At 40.4% G+C, this 14,116-nt stretch overlaps 2 protein-coding genes across 12 annotated transcripts in view; one reads left to right on the forward strand and one right to left on the reverse strand.

Annotated features, from left to right (window-relative positions):
• Positions 1–12,060, reverse strand: part of WDR17 (WD repeat domain 17) — a 62,135-nt gene extending 50,075 nt beyond the window's left edge. For 2 of the 8 annotated variants that reach the window (XM_083835356.1, XM_083835352.1), the window contains exon 1: positions 118–11,557. The gene's annotated coding sequence lies outside the window, so the exon portion shown is untranslated. Of the gene's footprint in view, positions 1–117 lie in introns of all 8 variants that reach the window. The other 6 variants (XM_083835353.1, XM_083835358.1, XM_083835357.1 and 3 more) reach the window with 6 other exon arrangements.
• Positions 12,061–13,808: 1,748 nt separating this feature from the next.
• Positions 13,809–14,116, forward strand: part of GPM6A (glycoprotein M6A) — a 177,250-nt gene continuing 176,942 nt past the window's right edge. For 2 of the 4 annotated variants that reach the window (XM_083835362.1, XM_083835363.1), the window contains exon 1: positions 13,809–13,966. The gene's annotated coding sequence lies outside the window, so the exon portion shown is untranslated. The remainder of the gene's footprint in view (positions 13,967–14,116) is intronic. The other 2 variants (XM_083835364.1, XM_083835365.1) reach the window with 1 other exon arrangement.

Genomic DNA, 14,116 nt, shown 5'->3' on the forward strand with positions numbered 1-14,116 from the left:
GGTGCTGTTTGAATCATTCTTATTTGCCTCCTAAAAAAAATATTCCTTTTTTTTTTTCCCCAAAATTTACTGAAATGTGGTTCAGTGCACAAAAGCTAGTGTTAAAATGTAAAATACCTTCAGAATCATGGAGTGTAACGTGTTTGGGTTATGTAGGGAGTGGCTTCAACTGGCAGAGGAGGAGTGGCCACGACCTTTCCAAATGCAGAACATCCTATGTTTAACAACATTAAAAAAACAAACAAAAACCCACAAAAACACTGTATTTCCATCACAGCCAGCAGAGCCTGAAAGGCTTGTCTACAGCCACCAGCATGGGCTGGGAAATTTAGAAAGCCTGATTTTCCCTAATTCATCAGAATGCTTCTTTTCTCTCCCTCAGGATAGTCTCAGAGATCTGACTATTTATTATTTCTGCAGCTAATTATAATTTTTTTTTGGTATGCTCCTGAGTTTCATGTCAGACAGTGCAGTGTACCAAGGAAAAAAAAAAAGAGGTGGGAAGTGGAATAAAAGATTTATTGTTCACACCACAATTCAGTACTGCAGCAGCACATTTCATTTTCATCAGCTGTGCTCTTTAGGACATTATCATACAAAGCTTTCCAGCTGTGTGGTTACAGCAACTATCAAATCCTCAAGAGATTCCAGAGAACTAAAATAAAAATCCCAATTCCTTAAGAAGCTTAGAACCCAGACAACCCATGCCCTTCTGGACTGGATTAACAAGTTGTTTCCCCACAGTTATTAATACAATAAATGCAAAAGCTAGAATTGTTCAATCAAGAAATAAACATAGCAAAATGAGAAAAGAGCAGCCTGAAGTGCCAGATATTAACTCGGAGTTGGTGGTCAACGTTACTCTGTTTTAAAAGAGCAGAATTCCCTCAATACCAGTACGCACCTTGGTGTCAGCACCAGTCCTATTCCAGCACAGTTTCCATTAAGGCTATCACATAAAGAAGTTCTCAGATACACAGCAGGCAAATGAAGAATAGAAGCATTACTTTTACTTTTTAACCTCTTAGTCCAAAATTATGACACCCCAGGGAAAAAAAACAAACACACAAAAATTAAATCAAGACACCCACTACATTTCTGGGAAGTGGCATTCCCAAACTAACAAAAGATGGTTTGTTGTCATGTAGTCCTCCAGACAAACACATGAGAACGAAAACGAACTTCCCACCCTACTACTGAAACTTTTCAGATTATTTGCCTCAATATTTACCTGTTTTACTTCACCTCAACCACAAGCAATGAGCAATTATGAGCACTTTGCAATCTCATAAAATATCTGGGAAATACAGGATTAATTCAGACACATCTACTCACACAGCTGAAGAAATGCCTGACAGTAGTCTTGGTCTATGACTAAATGATAAAGATGTTACTGATGTACCTCTCTCGGGAATGAAAATTTTACAGTATGCTAAACGAATCATACCCACATTATTACTGCTTGTTACAACCTCAAATCATAATTTCAAACAGATTTATATTACCATTTTTAGGAAAGCCTTTGCTTTCAGGCTGCTTTGCCTCTGTATAAGGGCACCTTACTCAGGTTTCCAAATGATGTTAATCATCACCCCTAGTTCAGCACTAACTGAGCTTTGTTGCTGTTCAAAGCCTACAGCAGTCCCACAATATACATGAACTGAGTTTTCCAGTCTCAACACCAACACGTTAGTACGACGAGTCTGTCAAGAGAACCTAACACCGGCTCACATTTAGTGTCAGGATCATCAGGGCAGCATGGACTAAATGAATAGAGATACTGTATTATCCTTTCAACAAACTGGTGATACTTTCAGATACGTACAGATGCAATTAAAATCTTCAGGTGACAGTGGATGGGAACTTAAACTACTGAAAACTGTTATGATTACCTGTAAATAAAGCAAAAAGCTTTGTCTCAATTATATATGAAAAAAATAAGACAAGAAAGACTAGTAACTGCAAATGCATTGCAGGCCTATTATCTTTGCCTATTCCTGCATCCGTCTCCAACTGCTGGCAAAACTATTTCTGTAGGCACAGTAGTAATCCAGTGGAGGATGAAGTAAAATTCCATGTACTAATATTGCAATAAAGATATGTGAAAAATCTCAAACCATATAATCCCTTAATTTTCTATAACTAAACTTAACATTATTAACTGTTTCCTAAATCACTTAGCATGCAGTTAACCAAAAATCCACTTGTACAGCTAGCAAGTCTCCTTTTCCTCTTTTAGGAGCAACTAAAGGTACCATGACATCAAAGTCCTAATACAGCAAACTGAAAAACTGAGTTTTTGTTTAAGCACTGGATATTTTTCCCTATGAGGAAAGGCTGCGAGACCTGGGTCTGTTCAGCCTGGAGAAGACTGAGAGGGGATCTTATCAATGTGTATAAATACCTGAGGTGTGGGAGACAGAGGGATTTGGCCAACCTCTTTTCAGTGGTTTGTGGGGACAGGACAAGGGGCAATTGCCACAAGATAGAGCACAGGAAGTTCCACACCAGCATGCGAAAGAACTTCACGGTGAGGGTGACGGAGCACTGGAACAGGCTGCCCAGGGAGGTTGTGGAGTCTCCCTCTCTGGAGATATTCAAGGCCCGTCTGGACGCCTACCTGGGCAGCCTGCTCTAAGGAGCCTGCTTTGGCAGGGGGGTTGGACCCGATGATCTTTCGAGGTCCCTTCCTTCGAGGTCCCTTCCAACCCCTTCGATTCTGTGATTCCGTGATTAGTAAGGTATTTGAATAGATTAGACCAAAAGAGACTTCTTTAAGGTGTATACAGCCTTAAAGTAGATTGCCCAATACATCTATTTAAAATATTCCAGAAGGAATAAAACACAAATCCTATTCATTTCATGCAGAAATAATTGTTTAATTCTTTAGCTGATATCAGCTTAGTGAAAAATGCTATGATGCAGATATTTCACAACCTTCCCTTTGGAAATAGGTACTCAGCAAATTTAAGAATTATTTTACACTTTTCTGAGTCAGGACTTACCTCCTAGGGAACAATTCTGATAAAGTAACTATATTTTAGAAAGTAAAGTTTTTATGCATATGTATTAATTAATATGTAAACATATGATACAAAGAAAATAATATTGTCATTGTGTGATACAAGTCAAAAAGATCTGTTAATGTTTAATTCTCTCAAACATTAGCTTATCATTTGGGGTGGAAATTGCAATAGCTATGAGTTGTAATATAAGGTTTCTAGAGAAATATATACAATTATAAAAACATACTTTAGAGAAATCAAAGATCATACCCTGGTATCTTGCCAGATGCAGCACTTCAGCTTTTTTGAATTGCCACGCACATTGTATAAGGCAAGTGAGATATGCAAACTAAGCCAACTAAACGCATACAAAAATAGCATTCTGGATGTAACGCTGTTTTGTATAACTTCACAGTGCTTAGCACCTTCTGCATCTGCACTTACATTAGAATGTATTCAAGAGTGCTGTCCAGACCGACCACCACAGCCTTCACCAAGTCCCACTGTCACATCGAGACTGTGTCTCAGGGCTGTGAATGAACCAGGCCAAATTCTACAGCTCCACACAGGTAGTCTGGCAATGCAGGATCACACTCTGTTTTATCCCCTTCACATAGCTGTGCAATATTTATTCCTTATCCATTTGTCTGGGCTTGGAGGATGAGTTTCCATTAGAAAAGCTCTTACCTGCTTGTGATAAAACTAACAGGGTGCATCATGAGTAGGCTGCTTTGCAAGGATTTGAAGCCAGGAGCCAAAGGTGACAGCAAGGCACACAGTGGGGTAGCCTTGCTGATTAGGGGCACAGTCCCTTGGTAGTCAAGAGGGCTGGTGATGGCAACCAGGTTCAGCTGATAGTCCAGTGATCACCAGACAGGTTCACAAGGACAAGGCAAATCTGAAACCAAGGGAGGAAGCCAGCAAGGCCAGGCACAACATCCCCATGGCACAATTTGGGCAAAAGACAAAGACAGGCCCAAGCTTCAATACTACTCTACAGCCAGTGGGCAGAGGTGTGTGGATGGAGGTCCCAGACAAGGTTTTTCATACGTCTTTCCCCAAACTTAGCTGTTTTCACAATCTGATCCAAGTTTATCCAGCTGCACCAAAGCAGACCTTGCTGTGAACACAGTGTTAAACTCCCAGCACTGGGAGGAAAAAGGTACCTACAACAGAAGACTGCAGAGAGAGTTACAGGCTTGTCAGGCCAACGAGAGCCTGGGTGTTGGTGAAGCAGGAGATGCAGAGTAGCAGCACTCTCAAATCCACATCGCCAACAGGTCAGACAGTCCCGTAGGCTGGCAAGAGGTCACCACCTTGGGATTCTGATCTAGAAGGATCTTTAGCTTGCAACCCTATGGCCAATTTTATCTTCTCACAGCATGACACTGATTAGCAAGAAGCAGCTGCTGCTGGGAGCATTACCTTTGAGAATGTAATAATGTTAAACTAGCTGTGGGTTCTGAAAACCTCCTCTGCTTACTGAGTCACTGGTATCCTCCACCCCAACAGAGAAATGAAAACTTCTGTCTTGGTGCCATGAGATGTTTTTTCTTGTTTTGATCTGCTTGGTATCTCCAAGCGAGTTGGAATGAGGAGGACAGACAGAAGTGGAACAAGGGATGGTTAATAAGGTGAAAGCTACAGTGGAGACAGGAAGCACCTGCTATACTGTCTAGCTCCCCAGTGTCAAAGACACCTGGATGCTCCATAAGCCAAGCCCCTACTGAAACAAAGGACTATATAAAGTGTAGGTGGACTGAACCCCACAACTGCAAGCTCTGAAACCACAAGCTACAGGGATTCATAGAAGCTTGCTGATTCAGGAAGAAGAACACAAACTAAGCAGATAAAGGAAAAGGATGGAGTACACAGCTTATTGGGTGGGTAGGTCATACAGGAGGTAATAACATTCATTTCTACTTACTCATACAAGCAACTCCTATGAAGGATGTGATCAGCACAATTGTAGTAAGCAGCTGTGTGCTACCATAGAATACAGCACACAAACCAGTAAGTTTGGGAATTCTTCACATAATGTGTGTATATTAGGGAAATCAGGTCTGTACTCTGTTATGCCTTTTTTTTTTCTTTTAGCTTTACCACTTAGTAACATTTGTAGTCCCAGATATTGAGACTTCACATGAAATTGCTTCTCTAGTTTCTGAGCATAATCTGTCAAGGATAACAGAAAATGTGCATATTTACAGAACTACTGAGCATGAAGCGACAGCAGATCATTCAGCTGCATATACAAGGATCTTTAATCCTTATTTGCACTCCTAAGTCAAGTTAGTCTCAAAACAGTTGAATACCAAACTGTTCAATATAATTTCAGAATCAGAAGCTTCCTCTTGCTTCAAGAAGAGGATTTCACTGGACTTCACAAATGAAGACTTACTTCACTGACAATGAGGACCTCTGATTACTTTAAGTGTGGCTCTTCAGCAACACAGAAAGCACATACACTATACAATTTCCTTTAAGACAGGGTCCAACAAGAGTGAGATAGGTTTTGGATTGTTGTTGGTTTTTTTTTTTTTTTACAACTGCTTTTAATCATTCTGACTTTTATGATTATAAGGATAGGTGTACAATTTCAGTGTAATGACATTTCCTGAGCTGCTCACTATCTTCAATAATGCAGATAAAACCGATGAGTAATTAGCCCCAAAGTTTGGCTTATAAGGCACAAACACAAACGCATCAAAAAAAAAAACGACAAGGATAAAATGGAAGTGATGGTAAATTGTGATACTTTAGCATAAAAACATCAAAATGTGTGGTTAAAGTTCAGAGTTACAAAATTCAAGACTTAAAAAATTCATGATTTTCTTCCATTTGTTTATGATATGAAAGTTGATCTTTGGGACACTTGTGCAGGTAACTTTTCACTAAGAGATTAAGCTACTGCCCTCTACGAAGGCATGAAATGGGATGTGTCATAGAGGATAAGCTGAAGAGTATTGTGGCCTCAATCCCTATACACTAAAATATATTCCTAAATATAACATACATACATAGCTTATCTAGAAAACAAAGAATAGAAGATTTCAGTGACATTTAGATCATTATTTTCAGATGTAACAAACAAGCTGATGCTGTTCTCTCATGTTATTTGGCAACATCTCAAGTCAACAACTCATTTCAGTTTTGACGAAAGACTTTCATGAATAAGAGGGTAAGAAACCTCCCTATCTTAACGTGCCACTTTTTCCAGACAGCTTGCAATTATTTAATAAACTGTAGTTGATATCTTGTGTCAAATCAATTATGTGCTTCTATTTTTCTCCAAATACATTTGTAACCATTGTTTAGGTTTCTGCTTAAATCTTATATAGAGAAATACTCAGACATTTGCCTACATCATTTCTTAAAACAGTCAGGTTTGACATATGCTTGCTGTAAAACTGTAGCATTAAGCACATTTCAAAATTAAGAATGATTTTCAAATAATTGGGCTATATTTACACATCATTTCTGAATTCACTTCAATTAATTCTGTGAAAAAAATCACAGAGCCAGTCTGAGCATCTGAGGTTGGCACGTTGCACAGGATCATGTCCAGGCAGGTTTTGAGTATCTCCAGAGGGGAGACTCCAAAACCTCCCTGGGCAACCCGTTCCAGCGCTCCATCACCCTCACAGTAAAGAAGTTTTCCCTCACACTCAGAAGCAATTTTCTCTGTTTCCATTTGCACCTGTTGCCTCTTATCCTGTTGCTGGGCACCACTGGAAAAAGTCCGGCCCCATCATCTTGACACTTCCCTGAAGATATCTGCATACATTGATAAGATCCATTCTCAGCCTTCTCTTCTCCAGGCTAAACAGGCCCAGCTCTCTCAGCCTTTTCGTCATAAGAGAGAATATCCAGTCCACTAAATTCATTCTCTGTCAATCCAGGTTGTAGATGTTATTTCATACTATGCCCAGTCACAGCACTGAAACTATATACTGACTATATACTAAAGATTAACATGCTACAAGTTTGCATTAGTTCTTTTCTCATATTTTGAAGCCACAGAATTTAGGATAGGAATTAACGAGGTCTTCATGACAAAAAAAAAAAAAGAAAAAACAAAAAAACCCAAGAACAAAAAAAAATCTAAAAAAACTACTTAAGTTACAAGAGCATAGAAATGCATTATTCTTCTTTCATAATATGTATGGCATTATGTAAAATAATTGTATCAGTATCTACAGTAAAGAAACCAGTTAAAAACCCTCAGGTTTTATTTACTAATTAATGCTTTATGAATCTTTACAGTTAGAGTAAGAAGCATGTATAGATCCTAAATATCCTAAAATAAATCCTAAAATAAGTGTTTACAGTAAGGTTGTGCAATAAACAATTACATGATAACAACACAGCTAACCTGTCACAGTGATCTTATGTCCCACGAGGTCAGTTAGCAATTAGGTTTCCCCCTACTCATCCCAAGCTACGGATGGTACAAACGTAAGCAGGGCTCTAATCAGTTGTCTTTCCTTCCTCCTCACCCTCCCCGTTTGCTCTTTCCCAACAAGCTGTATGGATTAATCAGGACAAGATGACAAACAGGATGACCAGGCCACCCCACAGGGATCAGAATAAGCTGTTAGTAACATGCAACAGCACCATCATCACCAGATTTGCAATGGGACGGAACTTTACAACAACCTTCCTGTAAGGGTGCAAGGATAAAGTTGTAGCTTCTTTTAAGACTGAGCTTCATCAGTTTATGAAGATTAGGCTCTAGCTGCCAACAATAGCAGTGGACTGGATTTGATCACGTATCTTCCTAATTGGATCTTGAAAAACAAATACAATGAAACTTTTGGTCATTTTTTTTCTTTTTCCTTTTAAGTAACTTTAACACCTGTTAAGAAAAAATATAAACGAGTACATATGCAGTATCACAGTTACTATTGCTCAGTAGATGGCTCCATTCAAATTCAATGAAGAGCACATACAACTTTTAAGAAATGGGAAATTTATATATCTCTTATTTTCAAATTTCTTAGAAAAAAACAAAAAGCGCACACTGCTTATGTGTTGAGAAAAAGCTATAACCTAACCTTATAACTAACCTTCTAACCTAAAGCTAATTCTATACTGAATTATTTGTCTCAGTTACATAATCACTGCACATGTACTAAATTTGGACTTACGCAAAGCTAAGTACCCATTTGTTTACAAGCAGACAGTTAACACAGCAAGAAAGACACTACCTGTAGTTGTTGTATCACATCCATAGGATGTGTCTAGCTAGAATGCAAGTCATTCCATTCTAACATGTATTTCAAAGAAAAAAGTTTAGACAATGGTAGTGAAAGTCTCTGACTGGAGTGATAACGAACACATCTGAAAGAAAATTTTAATAATAACTTTTAAAACTGTATTTTTCTGATTTGCATGTTAAGATAATGGCACTTGCTATTTAATAATTGCCATAGAAATGATAAATATAAATTAGAAATAAAAAAAGGTTTCCTCAGAATATTTATCTCAACACGCCAAGAACTTTACTTTGCAAAAACCAATTTTCAGCATCTGAAGAACAAATACATAACTTACAAGTAGGACAAAATTTATGAAAAAATAAAGAAATACTTCTGTCTATCTGTGAAGCTCAAAGCAGGTATTTAAAATCCCTTAGAGCTTGGTTGTGTCCCTGTGCTATTCATCATCTCTCTGTAGTCATTAACAGATTTTGGTGAGCTGAGAATTTGAATAGAAAAAGTGCGGATGGCATCCAGCTGTCTGTGATCAAGCTGTACCCTCTCAGATCTGCCAATGCTAACTGACAATCCAAATTTGAAAAGCTAGGTAACGCTGGACACAGGCAAGACCAAGATGTTTTTTCTGTGAAAACAGCTCAATGCTGGATTATGTTTGTCTCCAACATAATGTTCTGAAACACAATTTTTACAGGGCAGTTTGCAGATTTAACAGTTCTGTTCAGACATTTGAAGGGGCCACGTGTGCCCTAACAACCACAGAAGCAAGAAGACCCAAAGGAAGCACTGTCTCCAGAAAACCCTTTACCTGCAACAAGACTGCACTTCATTTTCTGGAAATCTGAAGGGGATACAACCACCTGCATGTTCAGAACTAGCAAGTTAAGTACAGAAAACATTCTGTAGTTAGTAACAAACGATTACGGAGCCCTGTTAACACTAACCTCCCACTTGAATAGGTCTTAATTTTATATCCTGGCATATCAACTTATTTATGAAATTTATCTCTGGAATCTGATTTATCCTGTCTCATTCCAACACCAGCAGTCTCCCAATACATCTGCTTTCAGAGAACTGGCAGCAACCAGAAAAGAAATTTAAGAGAATGAGAACTGTAGCATTAATTAGTGCTCACATCTTGATTTGTCTATGTGAAGAAAAAAAACAAAACAAAACGACAACTCTAACAACAACAAAATAATTCTTTAACCAGATTGCAAAAGAAAAAACAGAAGTCTAAACTAGAGATTAGGGTCCAGGCTATCAGCAAGCTAGGAAGTTTACATCTCATTAAGAAGCTACTGAATAAGAGGCAAAAAACAGGTTGTGCAATTGGAGCAAGTAATGTAAACAGCAATATCCAAGACAGAAACAAAACTGAAGATCTTCAAACATAAATCAAAAGTATGCAATGAATTCCATTCACTAAAACAAACTGCAGGTAGAGATTGGTTTCAAGAGTCCATCAGATTGCCACACACAGCAGCAAAAACAACTTCTCCAATTTGTGCCAGAACAGGATAAGGAATAAACAGCCCTAATGGATTCAGCCAGGGTATAGTTATTATAGTACTTAAATGGGGAAAAAATACCGTACAAAGCTTCCATCCTTCTCAAATGCCCAGAGCACAGCTCAGCTGCTACCATAAATAACTGCTATCCTGAATGACACTCTATGTCACTTAAGTACCTATATCCTCCTGGTGAATTCTCAGCTCTTATAACCAGCTGCTGTAATTTCAATGTTGTATTGACGCTCACATCTCTTCTTTTACTGCATATACCAAAGAAGCAAAACAGCAAAATATAAGTTACTCCATATCTTCATTAGGATTTGCGGCAGTATTGTCCACATCAATTCTGACTTAAGGACTGCAGGAAGAAGAAATATTTCCCTACGCTATCTCCTACTAGTGCTGTTGGAAATAAATACTGGCCCACAGAGTTAAATAGATCACTAGACAATGAGGACTTATGCTGTTCTTCCTATGGGAAAATTTTCCTTATAGCAGAGGACTAAATTACAGTCATATCACTGTGTTTTGGGTCCTTTAAATAGCCAGAGCTGCCCAGTGACTCCCAGATTTGCTGCAATAGAGTGCACAGAATAACAATGGTTGAAACAAAGAGATGAAAGAAAATAATAGATATCTTGTGAGGGAGAGTAATTAATACATTAGCAATAAATCATCAAGTAAAACAATGCCTGCAAGATACCTTAATACTTTATTAATAGTATTACTCTCTGTCACCTATGTTTCTTCTCAAATTCTTTGGATCACCACGTCCCCATATAGATTACAACAATTAGCCAAAGATGTCTATGGTCTTAACTGAAGATTTTGAACCATTCTGGTATGCAAAACCCAAAAGCTAATGTAACAGACTCTACAAAGTGCTTGTTCTCTAACATAAAACCTTAAATATATATCAGTAACCTACGCAGCTGTACCTTTAGTCAGGCAAGAAAGACACAAAGTTCTTTGCAAATGGCACAACCTAAGGGAATTTCCCTTATTTTTGTGCTACCAAAAAAGTGCAAAGGTTAGCAACTTTAATTTAAAATAACAGGAATTATGGCTTGCCATGAATTACATAGGCAAAATAATACTGGAGGAACATCTGATTATTTACTGTGTGTGTTCATTATCAAAACTCTTGCCCTTAAACGGCCTTATGAATAGCAGAAAACTGCAGAACATTATGACAAAAATTTTAAACGAGGCATATATAAACAGCAAGCTCTACATTTCTAGTAGAGATTTAAACCCTAGAATGAATCAGAGGCACAATGGACTCTCTACCACATGTTTTCGAAAGACTGAGTGGATGCCCATCAAAGATATTCCTGAAACAGCCAGTCTGGATAACAAAAACAAATTTTCAGCTATACATGTTATATATACATCATGGTGTGCTTAAGATAACTAAGAGCACTGTGCCCCTATGATTTTGAAATCCAGGACTGCGACCTTTACTACAGCATCCCAAGCAACCAAAGAGCTCCCTCAGCCTTCAATGTCATTCACACCTGCTGCTTTCAAGCCTTCCAAAGCAGACCAGTTCTCCGTAAAGCAACTGCCCTAAGACATCAGAGGAATTATTTAATCAGAAACAGCTTTAAATATTTACTTCTTGATTTGCAGAGCCTGCTTCAGCTGGCCTTCGTGAGCTTTGTTTGCTTAGCGCGTACCTTGCTTTTGGACTTGGAGAATTTTTTTAATTCTCCATGCTTGTTTCTGCCCCCAATCCAGCTCTGTCCCTCCCAGCTGAAGGAAGCAGGGCGAACCCCAGAGCTCTCCCTCCTTCCCTCCAGAAGGAGGGCGAGCAGCTCCAACCTTTTTACCCCTTCCAAAGACCGCTCCCCCGCCGGTTTCCGCGATTTTAAGCGTCCGTTTCCACGCAACCACACCCGCGGAGACTACGCACGCAGCAGCAGGGCGCCCCGAACCCCAGCGCAACCCCGGGCTCCCCCCCGAGAGACCCCCGGAGGCCTCCCCGGTGCCCGCGGCCCGGCCCTCACCTGCCCGCCCGCAGCCCCACCGCCAGCGCCGCCGCCGCGCAGGGGCGCCCCAGCCCCGTCGCCCCGGCAACCCGGGTGGCCCGCCCCCGCCGCGCGCCGATTGGAGCCGTTAACGGCAGGCAGCGGGGAGGGCAGGTGGCTGTTGCCCGCTGCTCTGTCATGGCAGCGCTGCTGGCGGCGGCTCGGAGGGGTTGGGAGTGCCCCAGGGACCGGCAGGATCCCCGAGGGGCGCTGGCCGCACAGCCCACGGGGCGTTCGGTGGAGGCTAAGGGGCTGGTTGTGCGCCCAGTTCTCATTTTTCAAAACTTCCCGTTGTTAAGAACTTAAACATTTCCAGTTAAAAGGTATTTACTCAGCCTCAGTCCAATCATAGAAAAAGTTAAGCATTTTAAGATGTCTTGAATCCTGAGCCATTTAGCTGCATCTGTGCCTTGTTTGTAGAGCCCACATCACACAGAATAATCCCATCAGCAACGAATCAGGACATCCACTCCTCTGGACCTAATGCCACCCACCTGGAGCCATCAGGTACTTCTTGTGGGCTTTCAGTCTGCAGGTGTTCACTGGACAACAGCGTTCATTTATAAAATCATCGAATCATTAAGGCTGGAAAAGACCTCCAAGATCATCTGGTCCAACCATCCCCCTACTACCAATGTCACCCACTAAACCATATCCCTAAGCACCACGTCCAACCTTTCCTTAAACATCCCCAGTGACAGTGACTCCACTACCTCCCTGGGCAACCTGTTCTAATGCCTGACTGCTCTTTCTGAGAAGAAATGTCTCCTATTTCTAACCTGAACCTCCCCTGGAACAACTTGAGGCCATCCTCTCTAGTCCTATTGAGAGAGGGAGTTAGGAGAATATAATAATTTACTAACTTTTAGAGAATTTACTAACATTTTAGAAAAGGGGAGACTGAGAGAGGGAGTTAGGGGAATCTTATCAAGTAGAGATAGAGTGCTGACGGCATGAAACTAGGACTAACTATGGTGCTTGTGCAAATTAATTAAAGCAAGAAGCCTTGGGCCCCTTTACCAAGGTCAGTCTCTTAATAAGAGTGTGAGCCTATCTTAAGAAACTGGTAGAAACTGGTCCTGTGGATGGACAAGATCCAAGAAGCAACTGAGTCTGCGCAGAGACAAGAGGTCAACTAGCGGTGATGAGGAAGAGTCATCAATCTTCATCCCCACGACCCCCGACGACCACCACCAGAATACACTGCGCAAGCGCAGATGGGAGGAGTTTATGGAAATGACTCCTTGGAACTAATTTTAATATGAAGCGGGGACAGGTTATGAATATGTATAGGCGTATTGTGAAACTTCATGCATATGTAACTCTTTACTGCATATAACCAAGGCAAGTTGCCGCGTCAGGTGCGCACGACTTTGGCGGGACTACCCCCCGTGCCGCCCAGCGCTGAATAAACATACCTACTTTACAATCTTACTGATTGTGGAGTCTGTTTTCCGCAAGTCACTATGACTAGCTATCTGCGAGAAGAGGCCAACCCCCAGCTCCCCACACCTTCCTTTCGTGTAGTTGTAGAGAGTAACAAGGTCTCCCCTGAGCCTTCTCTTCAGACTAAACAACCACAGCTCCCTCAGCCGCTCCTCATGGGATTTGCATTCCAGGCCTTTCACCAGCTTCGTAGCCCTATTCAGTTATGCCCCTTCCCACCTGCCTGTTTTCCTCTTTTACTTTTTCCTTCCTCCAGTTGTTTGTGCAGTTAGATGGTGACTTGCATCAGGGAACTTTATTTGTTTACCAAACAACTGCTTCTTCTTGGATTATTTTTCAGTTAGAACAGTTTCCTGATTCAACTCACTGTGTCACCAGTGCTGTTATTTATGTCAATGCAATACAAATAGTGGGGGAATAGCCTACAAATTGGGGAACTACAACTCCAAAGGCAGTTCTCTATTTCTTTAATTAAAACTAACTCAACATCCTGCAGTTGGAGTTTATTCAGGTAGTGTTCAAATAAGAAAGAACTGTCTACTTATTCTGTTCTCTGGATAAAAAGGATCCATTGCCTGAGGAGATGGGTGCTGTCTGCTGTCCTACTATGTAATTCCTGACACTTCCAATAGATTCTTTATTTATTTTTATTTTTTAGCAGAAGAAATTGAGTGGAAGTAGATAGAATCTCTGGTTTACTGGATGGAAAGCATACAGCTCCAACACATACCACCCAACAGAAAATTTTTGCGGTAATTTCTTCCTTCCTACAAAGTTTGTTATGCTGTGTTTTATTTTCTTTAGCTAGAAAAATAATGCAATTTTTTACTGACTGCCAAGAGTTGTGATTAATCTCAGCATACATACAGACTCCTTTATGCAAGGTGTCTCTCTCTACTGCA

The sequence above is a fragment of the Anser anser genome (assembly GCF_964211835.1).
Source record: "Anser anser genome assembly, chromosome: 4".
In the NCBI taxonomy this organism is placed as follows: Eukaryota; Metazoa; Chordata; class Aves; order Anseriformes; family Anatidae; genus Anser; species Anser anser.